This window comes from Ochotona curzoniae, unplaced genomic scaffold (genome assembly GCF_017591425.1).
Source record: "Ochotona curzoniae isolate NIBS_2020 unplaced genomic scaffold, NIBS_Ocur_1.0 scaffold_274, whole genome shotgun sequence".
Lineage (NCBI taxonomy): Eukaryota > Metazoa > Chordata > Mammalia > Lagomorpha > Ochotonidae > Ochotona > Ochotona curzoniae.
Window position 1 is genome coordinate 7,595,367 of NW_024467101.1, and position 11,763 is coordinate 7,607,129.

The following is an 11,763-nucleotide window of genomic DNA, read 5'->3' on the forward strand; positions in this document are numbered from 1 at the left end:
TGGATCAGAACGAGTCTAGAGCGCAGCCTTTTATCACAATTATAGAAGGGGAAGACACGGATTCTTCTAATGACTGTGAGTTAGATGGGGAAATGATGGGAAAACCTATACAGAAAAATAAGAAAATATTACCTATGTCTCATACCATTCCCTGTGCACTCTCACTTTCTGAATTAATTCTTGCTCCTCCCCTATCTCACAGTACAGATAAGGAGGATGAGAAAGGAGAGTCTGTGACAGATTCCCCTCACTGGGGAGGTCACTGTTATATGGCCAGAAAGGGGATCCCTGACAGCACAGATGAGGAAGAGAGGGGACCCGTGAGAGGTCACTCTGACAAAGGAGGCCATCGTTATATGGCCAGAAAGGGGACCCCTGACAGCACAGATGAGGAAGAAAATGAAAGGAGACTTGTGAGAGGGCCCTCAAGAAGGAGAAAGCGCTGTGAAATACCTAACAAGGAAATTTCACATAGCGCAGCTGAGAAAGAAAGAAAAAGAGAACTCAGAGGTTCTCCAAATGGAAGATATTACCGTAATGTGATTGAAGATGAAATTAAAACTAAGAAAAAATTTTCCAGTGTCAAATCACAGGATTTCTCTAGTGAGGAAGATGAGGATGAGACAGAAGAGTCGTTAAGTGCCAGCCTATTCCTCCTCACCCTTAAATCTGATCAAAGACGTTCCCAAAAGTCTGATATTCCCCGGAGACCTCATGAATTTCTACTGCATCTTTCAGTTCTTACTATAGGAAATAATCAACCTATACGTGAAGCCCTAGCTTCCAACACCATGGCAGTTTTTAAAAAGGCTTGTTTGTCCTATGGGGCCACTTCTCCATATGTGAGGGGATATTTAAATGGCTGGAGCCAGGGAGAAAATTGGATTCCCTATGATTTTGAACTAGTAGCAAACTTCGGGCTTACTCTTTCTCAGTATTCACAATGGAAAATGTTGAGGAGTGATGTGGCTAAGGAAAAGTTGCAATCCTTAGGACCAGCAGGTCGAAAACTCCCCAAGGGAGGGCAACTGACTTATGATATGCTGGTTGGAGATGGACAGTGGGATGCAATAGAGCAGCAAATACAACTACCTCAAGCTGCATTTACCCATATACAGGACGTAGCATTGTGGGCCTGGGAGAAAGTCGACACCGGGTCTGAATTTGCAGGCAGTTATACAAAAGTCATCCAAGGAGTCAGAGAATCTTACGCTGACTTTATAAGACGATTGACTGACTCCATAGAAAAACAGGTTAGGGAAGTCAGTACTAGAAAACTATTACTCCGACAGCTAGCCTTTGATAATGCTAATGAGAACTGTCAGGCTGCTATTCGTCCTATAAAAGAGAGAGCAGATCTTCTGGGTTACCTAAAAGCCTGTGGTAACATAGGGACTTTCAAACATCCTGCCCGTTTAGCAGGGGCAGAAACCTTGGCTGTTCAGAAGCAAATGAAGGCTAGATGTTTCAATTGTGGCAAGCTAGGCCATTTTCGTAAGCAATGCCGAACACCTCCTTTAACTCCAAAAATTGGTGCTGATACTGGTCACAATAATTGCCCTGGCATATGCCCGAAGTGCCGTCGAGGACGACACTGGGCAAGAAACTGTAAATCCAAAACAGATCGCAATGGCCAATTACTGCAGCGGGGAAACTCCTGCCGGTGCCAGCTCCAGGCCCCGAACAATCAGGGGTCTGCAGCACACCAATGACTTGTTCAATTCGCGCCCACTCAACAATTTCAGATTTAAAGCCCACTACTGCTGGAAGTGCTGCCTTGGACATTGATATCTCCCAGGATTTCACTATTGCACCCTCTCAGCGTCCTTGTAAACTGCCCCCCGGAATTTTTGGACCCGTTCCTGAAGGAATGGTTGGCTTAATGATCGGGTGTGGTAGTCTCACCTTGAAAAATGTTAAAGTACATTTAGGGGTTATTGATTCTGATTATAAAAGAGAAATTTCTGTGATGATTACAATTCCATGCACTTGGTCTTTTAAGGCAGGAGAAAAAAAATTGCACAGCTTTTGCTTTTTGCCATATTACATGCCTAGTTTCTCTAATAACAAAAGAATTGGGATTTGGTAGTATTAATAAATATGTGAATTCAACAACTCTTACATCTGAAGGAAAACAACCCACACTCGAATTGACCATCAATGGCAGAAAATTCTCTGGGTTATTAGACACTGGAGCAGATATTTCAGTTATTTCAAACAAGGAATGGCCTTCTAATTGGCCCACAGAACCTGCTGAGTGTGGGCTCAGGGTGTAGGTGCAATGAGTGCCACCATGCTTCGTGTTAGTACAGAGAGTTTAAAAATGTGTTGGTCCTGAAAATTCACATGGTATCATGCAACCTTATATTGCTCCAATTCCTATTAATTTGTGTGGGAGAGATTTATTACAATGGGATGCGGAAGTTTATTTACCCTCCCCATCTCAGCCAGTAGTGAGCAACATAGACCATTATCCTGGTAAAATTTTAGGAAGAAGCTCTCAGGAAAATATAGCCAGTTCCTATAAAACAAAATGACGGCCCATATGGTCTGGGTTTTTCTTAGGGGCCATTGAGTTTATGAAATTATCACCAATACCTATTCTATGGAAATCTGATTTGCCTGTGTGAACGCCTCAATGTATTTCTTACTCACTTTGTTCCTGAGAAGCCTGTTTTGCTTTTAATTTTTCCTAACCTTCATTCCCAACTGGAGCCTTAACACAACTTTCTGGCCCCCCAGAATGGAATTATTTGCATCATAAACAAAGACTTTCTTCTAATGTTGTTGATTGCCTCCCTCATTATTAAGGGACATCTGAGAGCCCTCTCCCTGATAGGATATGATCCAGCTTCAATTGTATTGCCCTTAACAACCAACCAACTTCAGATCCTTGACCCCACTATCCAGCCGAATTTCCTGATGGATCCTCTGAAAAACTGTGGGTTCCCCTACGGCTCATCAGGCCTCAGAAGTACAACAACTCCCTTGAATGCAATGTTGCCGCTGGAGAAGATGGAATCCCCAGCAGAACTGCATCTAAGAACTGAAAAACCAGATTTGTTTATGATGTTTTATGTTCCACAACAGGTCAGGAGTGCAGAGAAATCTTCCACTTTCTTAGAATATTTGAGGAAGACTTTAAGTATAATCTATTACGATTGTAATAGGTGATTTATAGATAACAGATTCTTAATTGCCTTAGACATTAGAAAAACTATAGAAACTTGCAGTGGGATCCAAGAGCAACCCTGACAGCGTCTTAAAGGAGGTCATGTGCACAGAGCAGGAGGGGATCCCAGAGCGGAGCAGGAGGATAAGAGGAGGTCTGTATCCTAGACCCAGCGAGGCCCCCGGAGGCCTCCCAAGGGCTTTCGCTGCAGATGCAGTGGATACTTCATCAAAGGTTGTCAGTGTGGACACCAAGGACCATATCCCAACTGCCAAGGAGATCACAGGGAATTTGAGTGCCCTCGTAGGCCGAGAACTCTGAGGTCAGTCATTTCCCATCGGATTTCCTACATGGGATTGAAGCATCCCAGTACCCTCCTCATGTGGTCTGGTGATGATGGAACAACAGCCAGGAGCCCCGGGTGGTTCTCAGAAATAAAAGGATTGTAAATTTCCTTATGGGCTCAGGAGAGGAGCTTTCTCTAATCCTTACTTGGTTCCAGCTTTGGCTCCCAGTCCTCTCTTACACCGACCATTAGGGTTGCTCAGGAGACCCCAGATTACTTTAGACAGATAGAGAGATTAATATAGAAAGTTTGTAACAGCCAGGAAAAAGGCCAGCTAGCCTATAATTGCTCAGCCTGTACTTGCTGGTCAGGCTTTCTATTTGGCTTTTCCTAGACTTTACTAGGTAGAATATAGAGTTCAGTTCTTCCTCACTTGCTAAGTTATTGGGGATTTCTCTGCTCACCTGCCTAAGACTTTTCTACTCTTCAATTGTTGAATGATAAAACTGTTTTGATTATGCTAAAATGCACAACATCTGTAAAATACTATAAACTGCAATGTTGAAGTTGTTATGGGTTAAGATTCTCCCCCCCAAAACTTACCAATTTAAAACTGTTAATTCTAAACAAGATGGAATTGCATAGAAACTTTGATGTTAAACTTGTATTCGACTATTATATATGATGGACTTGTAGCCTGATGTTAATGTTGATCCTTTCACTGTTGTGTGCCACTCTGATTTAGGTTACTATTTGTACAGCTCGGGAAAGCTTCATGTATTTTGTTGCCTTTATTGAGTTGTTTATATATCTTTAAGGTGCTCAGCACTCATGTTTACTCCTTCTGCCTTGTACCAGGTACTACTAGATGTATTCCCTAGAGAATGCCCGGCTGCTGTGGCTCCCTCTCTCCGTCCCTTTTCAGCATGAAGAAGCCAGAGCGGTCATCGCCCATATTCCTGACAGCAGCCAGGGTTCATTCTCCTGGGAAAGAGGATGTTGAGGAGTTAGATGGGATAATAGGCAGTTAGGGTCTGTGGTCCCTGGTGAAGTTATCTTTGTATAATATATAAAATTGCATCTCCCCATTTTCTGCTCTCCCAAGAGTATGTTCTCCCTAGCTACTTCTTTCAGGCCTAATTTACAGAACACAGAAGGGGGATTTGTGAAAGGACATTGTGATTTGTAGGACAGTGAACATAGGATAACAATTGATAGGATATCATTTGTGTGAAAACAACTGATTGGATGGTATTTGTGACCCTCGGTCTATAAAAGCCTGATGCCACTAATAAACTTCGAATATCTCACCAACATGGTAGTCCATGCGTGTTATTATAGGCTCTGTGCACCAAGTCCATCGGTGCTGGACAGTGAACAAGTGTTTGGGCTCCTGCACCCACATCAGATCCTGGAAGAAGGTCCAGACTCCTGGCTTTAGACTCGCCCTAGATAATACTGTTGCTGGCTTTGTGGGAGGGCAGGGATGGAGTGGGGGCAGGTGATTCAGTGGATGGAAAAATCTGTTTCTCCCTCTTTGCCTCCCAAATAATTTTTTTTTTTTAAATAAAATGTGTTAGTGGTCCAGCGTGTTGGCCTAGTGGCTAAAGTCCTCGCCTTGCATGCATCAGGATCCCATATGGATGCCAGTTCATTTCCTGCTGCCTCACTTCCTTCCCAGCACCCTGCTTGTGACCTGGGAAAGCAGAAGAGGATGGCCCAGGGCTTTGAGACCCTGCACCTATGTGGGAGACCCGGAAAAGACTCCAGGCTCCTGGTTTCAGATTGGCTCACCTCTGGCCATTGTGGAGTGAACCAGCAAATGAAAGATCTTTCTGTTTTTCCTTTTCTCTATAAATCTGCCTTTCCAGTAAAAATAAATGAATCTTTCAAATGAATAAATATAGTGTGTTGATGAAAAATCTGACATAAAACCAATGGGTCAAGAAATGATTGACGTTGAAAAGAAAGTTTGACACAATTCCCTAGAGGAGGGGGTGCACTATGCCCTAGGCGGGTACCAGTGTGGGATCTTGGTGTGAACCAAGTGGAGGATCCTGGAAATGCTATTCATGCGGTTTCTGCTGGAAGGGTCGGGGCTAGGCACTGTGAGCAGGCTTAGAGTAGCTGGTGTGAAAATTGTAGGAAAATTGGGTGACAGGGGCTGCCCTGGCTGTCTAGTATCTGGGACTGGGGTGATAAAGGCAGCTGGCTAGCTGCCTGGGTTGGGAACCTCTGGTAAAGCAGGTGGTTGGGATGTGGCTTGATAATCCACTCATTTGTAGCAGGACATCCTGCTTGTCAGTTGAGGCATTGACTATTGCTAGGAACTGGCCAACCTGGAAGAGGCAGCTACATTTTCCAAGGGACAGCAAAACACCAAGGGTTAGTGCAGAGGATCCAGAGAACAAAAACCTTCGATGCCTACAGCTGCACAGCAGCTGTGCACTCCCTGTCTAGACTGGAACGCCAACCTCACAGATAGGCTGTTTAGAAGTGTCCAAATAGTGTCAGTGCTTTTCCCCTTCTGATGTCACAGCATCCAGGGACTCAGTCACTCCCTGGATCTCCATTTGAGCTGATGATGAAAACGTCAAGCTGAGCATCCTCCTCCTGCAGTCCGGCCAGCTGGGGTCTGATCTTCCCCAGGCAGCCCTGTGCCCACATCGTGTTTCTATATGACTGCCACACAACTTCTCTGAGTGGCTGCTTTGCCAGGAGTCCTGTCTGAGAAGGAAATGATGGGAACTCTGCAGGTCTTGCTCCTAGTGATGGCTGGCTGGATCTGGAGCTCCCTGCCTTCTCCCCCGCCCCCTCCCCCATGCAAAGATTTGTTTATTTATTTAAAAGACAGAGTTAGAGAGAGAAAGCACTTTCATTTGCTGTTGTGGGCTAAGGAGTAGATTAGCATTTGTTAAGCTTAGCACCTGTAGGAAATGGGCTTGAGGCTAGTGGCACCTGGTCTATCAGACTCATTAGCATCCTATTGTTCCAAGGGGCTTGGGGGGAAAAGTATATATGGCTGAATAAAGGGAGGCCGGGGAGATTTCTTCCACCATTACTGGTCTCCTGTAGGTGTTTCATTACCAGGCCCTCACCGTGTCCTCGTTACTGGCTTTGCTGGCTGGTACAATTTGCTGGTTCATTCCTCAAACATCTGAGCATCCAGGACTGGCTCAAGCTGAAGCCAGGAACCAGGCACTTACTTCATCTGGATCTGTCGGGTTGGTGGGGAAGCAGGGACATAAGCACTTGAGCCAGCACCTGCTACCCCCTTTGGGGGTGTACACTTGAGTAGAAAGCTGGAGTTAGATACAGAGCTGGCATTTGAACCCAGGGCATCTGTTATTGGCTGTAAGTGTCCCAAGCAGTTATCATTGCCCAATTTGTCTACTCACATAGCAGCAAACAAGGCACTGACCCCATGTCACCTCCAGTTACCTCGAGTTTAGTGAGCAACTGTAGGCCTTCTATGAACAAATGCCCAGTGTAGGGGGTAATGCTGTGGCATGGTAAGTTAAACCATTGCTGGCATCCCATGGTGGGCACTGGTTCAAGTCCTGGCTACTTCACTTCCAATCCAGCTCCTTGGTAATGCACCTGGGAAAGCATACCAGACTGGATGGTTCGGATATCAGCTGCATCCATCACCATGGGAAATTCCATGGGGCAGCGATGACATCATCAATCTTCTAAGAGCGCGTCATCTGAGCCATAAGAATCCTCCATCTCCTCTCCAAAGGAACCCAAAGAATGAGGGAGGAGAAGGGTGTGTGTGTGTGATTTATTCACTTGAAAGAGTGACAGAAAGAGGGGGAGGAGACACACAGAGAAATCTTCCATCTGTTGTTGGTTCACTCCCCAAATGGCTGTAATAATCCAGGTTGGTCCAGGCTGAAGCCAGGAGCCAGAAACTCCATCCAGGCCTCCCATGTAGGCGTGAGGAGCCCAAACACTCAAGCCATCCTCTATTGCTTTCCCCAGCGCATTAGCAGAGAGCTGGATTGGAAGTGGAGCCACTGGGACTTGAACCAGTAATCATATGTGATGATGGTACCCCACAAGCAGAGACTTAACCCATGGCTTTACAACAGTGCCCCCGCTGTTGATATGCTATATTGCACCACCCACCGCCTGACATGCTACATCTGATGCATGAAGGGATTTGCTGTGTGCTCCTAAGACACAGGTGTCAATGTGATTTCCAGGTTTGGTGTGCTCACAGCAACACACCCAGCCTGCATGGTCTCGGTTCAGAGTTGCAGCTGAGACACGACAACCCCCTGCTCACTGCTGGCTGCCCATCAATCCTGTCACATACTCACTGTGAGGCCTCACTATAGCTCCAGACACGAATCCCTGCTTGAAACCTTTGCTGTCCCTGCATCCTTCTTCACCTCCGGCCCAGGGTCACTGCCCTGGCATTGGTGACCTCTCCCACTGACTTCTCCCTCTCAAACCTCCCTGCTGCTGAGAGGACAACACTCCCAGGCTGGCCCGAGGTGACTCTGTGACCTGACCTCAGTCCTCCCAAACACCTGCCCTCTTGCTCATTGCCTCTGTGACCGTCTCCCTGTGCTCACTCCTACTGAGAACATCTTCTACCATCCCCACGCCTCCTGAACCTCACTCTGAAAAACTACCTCCTGGGGCCGCATTGTTGGTGCAGCACGTTAAGCCAAGCTGCTTCGGATCCTTTAGTTCCACGTAGCAGCCTGCAGGTCCAACTCCTGGCTGCTCTGCTTCCCATCCAGCACCCTGCTAATGCACCTGGGAAAGCAGCACAAGATGGCCTAAGTGCTTGGGCCCCTGCCACCCATGTGGGGGACCCGAATGGAGTTCCTGTCTGCAGGCTTCCAGCCTGGCCCAGCCCCAGCTATTGTAATCATTAATTTGGGGAGTGAACTAGCCAATGAAATATCTCTTTTGCTGTCTTTCCTTTTCTCTCCTTCACTCTGTCTTTCAAATACATAAATACAAAAAAAAAAAAAAAAACATGTCTACAAGAGGGTATGCCTCCACCCCTAGTTCAGTACTCTGGCTTAGTCTTTTTCTAGAACGTTCTGTCTTCAGGGAGCTTGGACAGAAGCTAATTAGGGATGCAGGCCTAAAGATCCACACCTAGGCTTGGGCCTTTACCAGAGTCTTCACAGGGGTAACTTGGGGGACACGGGGCATGATTTTGGGTAGCACAAATGCACTGATGCCTTCACGGGGCAGGCAGCGTAGGAGGTGGCCAAGCAGTCGCAGCAAGCTGTGTCTGAAGACAGCATGAGAAAGGAGTGGGGAGCTGTGTGGACATTGGACTGCAGGCTCAGAGGAAGCAAGAACTTCCCAACGAGGTAGTGCTGAGGCCAGACAAGGGTGTGAAGGAAGTGGGTGTTCAGGTCAGAGAACAGCTCGTGCAGCTGCCCCGTGGGTGCGTGGGTGGGGGAAGCTCCACACCTCACATCTTCCCCTCCTAGTGCCATAGAGCTTGAGAGGGGCTTGGGATCTCCCAGCTTTTGCATTAGAAGACAAACAGAAACCCAGTGTGTCTTCTGGGCCCCAGACCACTCAACCACTCCTCCTCCTTGACCTCACCTGACCTTGGAGGATTCCAGTTTTTCTGGCTCCCATTGCTCACCCTCTTTTTTCTTTGAATATATATTTATTTTTATTTGAAAGGCAGACTTACATAGAGAAGGAACAATAAGGAAGAGATCTTTCATCCTCTCGTTCACTCCTCAAATGATTGCAATAGCTGGAGATGAGCCAATCCAAAGCCAGGAGCCAGGAGCCAGAATCTTCTTCTTAGTCTCCCATGCAAGGTCCCAAAACTTTAGGCCATTCTCAACTGCTTTCCCAGACCATATGCAGGGAGCTGGATGGGAAGTGGAGCACTCAAGACTCAAACTAATGCCCACATGGGATGCTGGCACTTGAAGGCAGAACATTAGCCAGCTGAGCCACTGAGACAGCTCCCTGCATAACCCTCTTTCTCTCACAGGTCCATACAGCCTTCCTAGGTCCTGCCTGGGAGTAGGATAGGGGTAGCCACACCAGAACCTACCTTTCCCTGGGGTCACCCCATGTTGTTGAGGGGAAATTAAGAAACTCTTTCTGCCTCCCCTCCCTCAGCCCCTAGCCACCCGTCACCTCATCTCCACCTCCCAGGCAGGTGAAGGTATAAGGCCACCTTACCCCAGGGAACCTGCGTCAGGCGGACACTCACTGGCCCTCCACCCAGGGTCAGCCCTGCCAGCTCCTATGCTCTTGGCGGCAACATCTGTCGTGTCCCAAGGCCTGTGAGACAAGGACTGCTATTGCCACACTGTAGGGTGCGGCCAGCAGCATCATCTTGCTGGCCACAGGACAGATGCCATACCCCCTCCCCTTTCCCAGGTCAGCAGGTTGCAGAGTAGAAACAGGGCTTCCCACAGGACACCTGTGGTCAGTGAGGGACCATAGGGTATTTAGGTGCTTAGTGAGGTGAGTGGGAGAGGCCCACAGGGTGTGTGGGCTATGCCCCGTGGGGTTAAGTCCATGATGACACAATCACGTCAGAACTACTTCTCAGCGCCTGGGCCAAGAGGGACCAAAGGCAACAGCCATATTTTGGACAGCGGGAGGTGAAAAGGCACACAGAGGTGGACTACTTGTGTTCCGATGTGTAGAATGAAGTCCACTGCACCCAGAAGCAGCTGAGAAGTGAAGGGGGTGGCGGTTGAGAAGGCACCATGTGTCACAGGCTCCTGGGAAGAGTCCATCTTGTGTCGTCAAGGCAAGGACGGACTTGACAGTGACTGAAAGCATGCTGGGACAGACACCTGGGCCTGTACACCTGTCGGGGCTGCAGTCCCAGCCCCGCTGCTTGTTAGTGCTCATATGGGATGCTGGCGTTGCAACTGCTACAAGGCCAGCCCATGGGTACAATTGATTTTAACCATGTATGTATTCACATAAACACTCATGCAACATTGTATGGTGGTGTGTCTTAGCCTTTTGGGTGCTAAATTACTGAAATGTGTTCTTTTTTAAAAAAAGGATGTGTTCTTTTTGTTTTTGTTATTTTGTTTTCAGTGAAAGGCAGGGAGGAAAGGAAAGACAGAGAGATCTTCCATCCACTGGCCCATGTCCCAATGACTTCAATGACTAGGGCCCAGCACAGTGGCCTAGTGGCTAAAGTGCTCACCTTGCGCAAGCAAGGATCCCACATGGGTGTCAGTTCTAATCCTGGCAGCCCTGCTTCCCATTCAGCTCCCTGCTTGTGGCCTGGGAAAGCAATCGAGGACGGCTCAAAGCCTTGGGATCCTGCACCTGCATGAGAATCCAGGATCCTGGCCTCAGGTCGGCACAGCTCCAGCCGCTGCGGTCACTTGGGGAGTGAATCATCAGACGGAAGATCTTCCTTTCTGCCTCTCCTCCTCTCTGTATACTTGCCATTCCACTAAAAATAAATCTTTTCTTTTCTTTTTTTTTTTTTTTTAAAGCACTGACTACAATGATCAGAGCTGGGCTGGTCTGAAGCAGGGGGTCCAGGAGATTCCTCTGAGGCCCCCATGTTGGGCACAGGGGTCCCAACACCTGGGCCATCCTCTGCTGCCTTTCCCAAGCACACCAGCAGGGAGCTGGATGGGAAGTGGAGCAGCTGGGAGACCTGAACCAATGCCTACATGGGATGCTGGCGCTGCAGTTGGTGGATCACTCTGATATGCCATAGTTTTAGCCCCTAAAATGTGGTTTGTGCTTCGCACAGGCAGCATATATTTACCTGTTCTTGCCAGTAATGAACCTGCTCCCAGCTCTCCACAGTTAGGTGAGACCCGTGGCTGTGTGATTGGGTAGCCCCAGGCCTGGAACTTGGTTAGAACCTGCAGGAAAGAGGAACCCAGGGGAGATTCATGTCCAACTAGCCCTTCCTCTGTCCTTTGTCAGTTTCTGCTCACTGGAAAATTTGTGCTTGGTTACCCTGCCCGGTGATGTCTCCTGGCTGTCACCAGTCAGCCACCTCCCACTCCTTGACCTTCCGTAGGAGTCAATACCCTCTCCCCTACCCTCATCCCCCACCTGGACCCAGTCCCAGTCTCCACCAACTGATGACCTCAGGCACAACAGTTAGGAAACTGCCACGGTCCTGGGGCACTGTGCCAATCATTGTCTCTCTCCCCTAGTCATCAGCTTCTCCAATCCTCTGACCACCTGGAAGACTTCAGGCATTTTGTGTACTGACAGTGTCCAGCTCTGAGTTCAAGTCCAGGGAGGCTCCTTGGGCAAGAGACCTGGGCACTGAGGATTGCGCCACGTACATTTAAACACAACAACA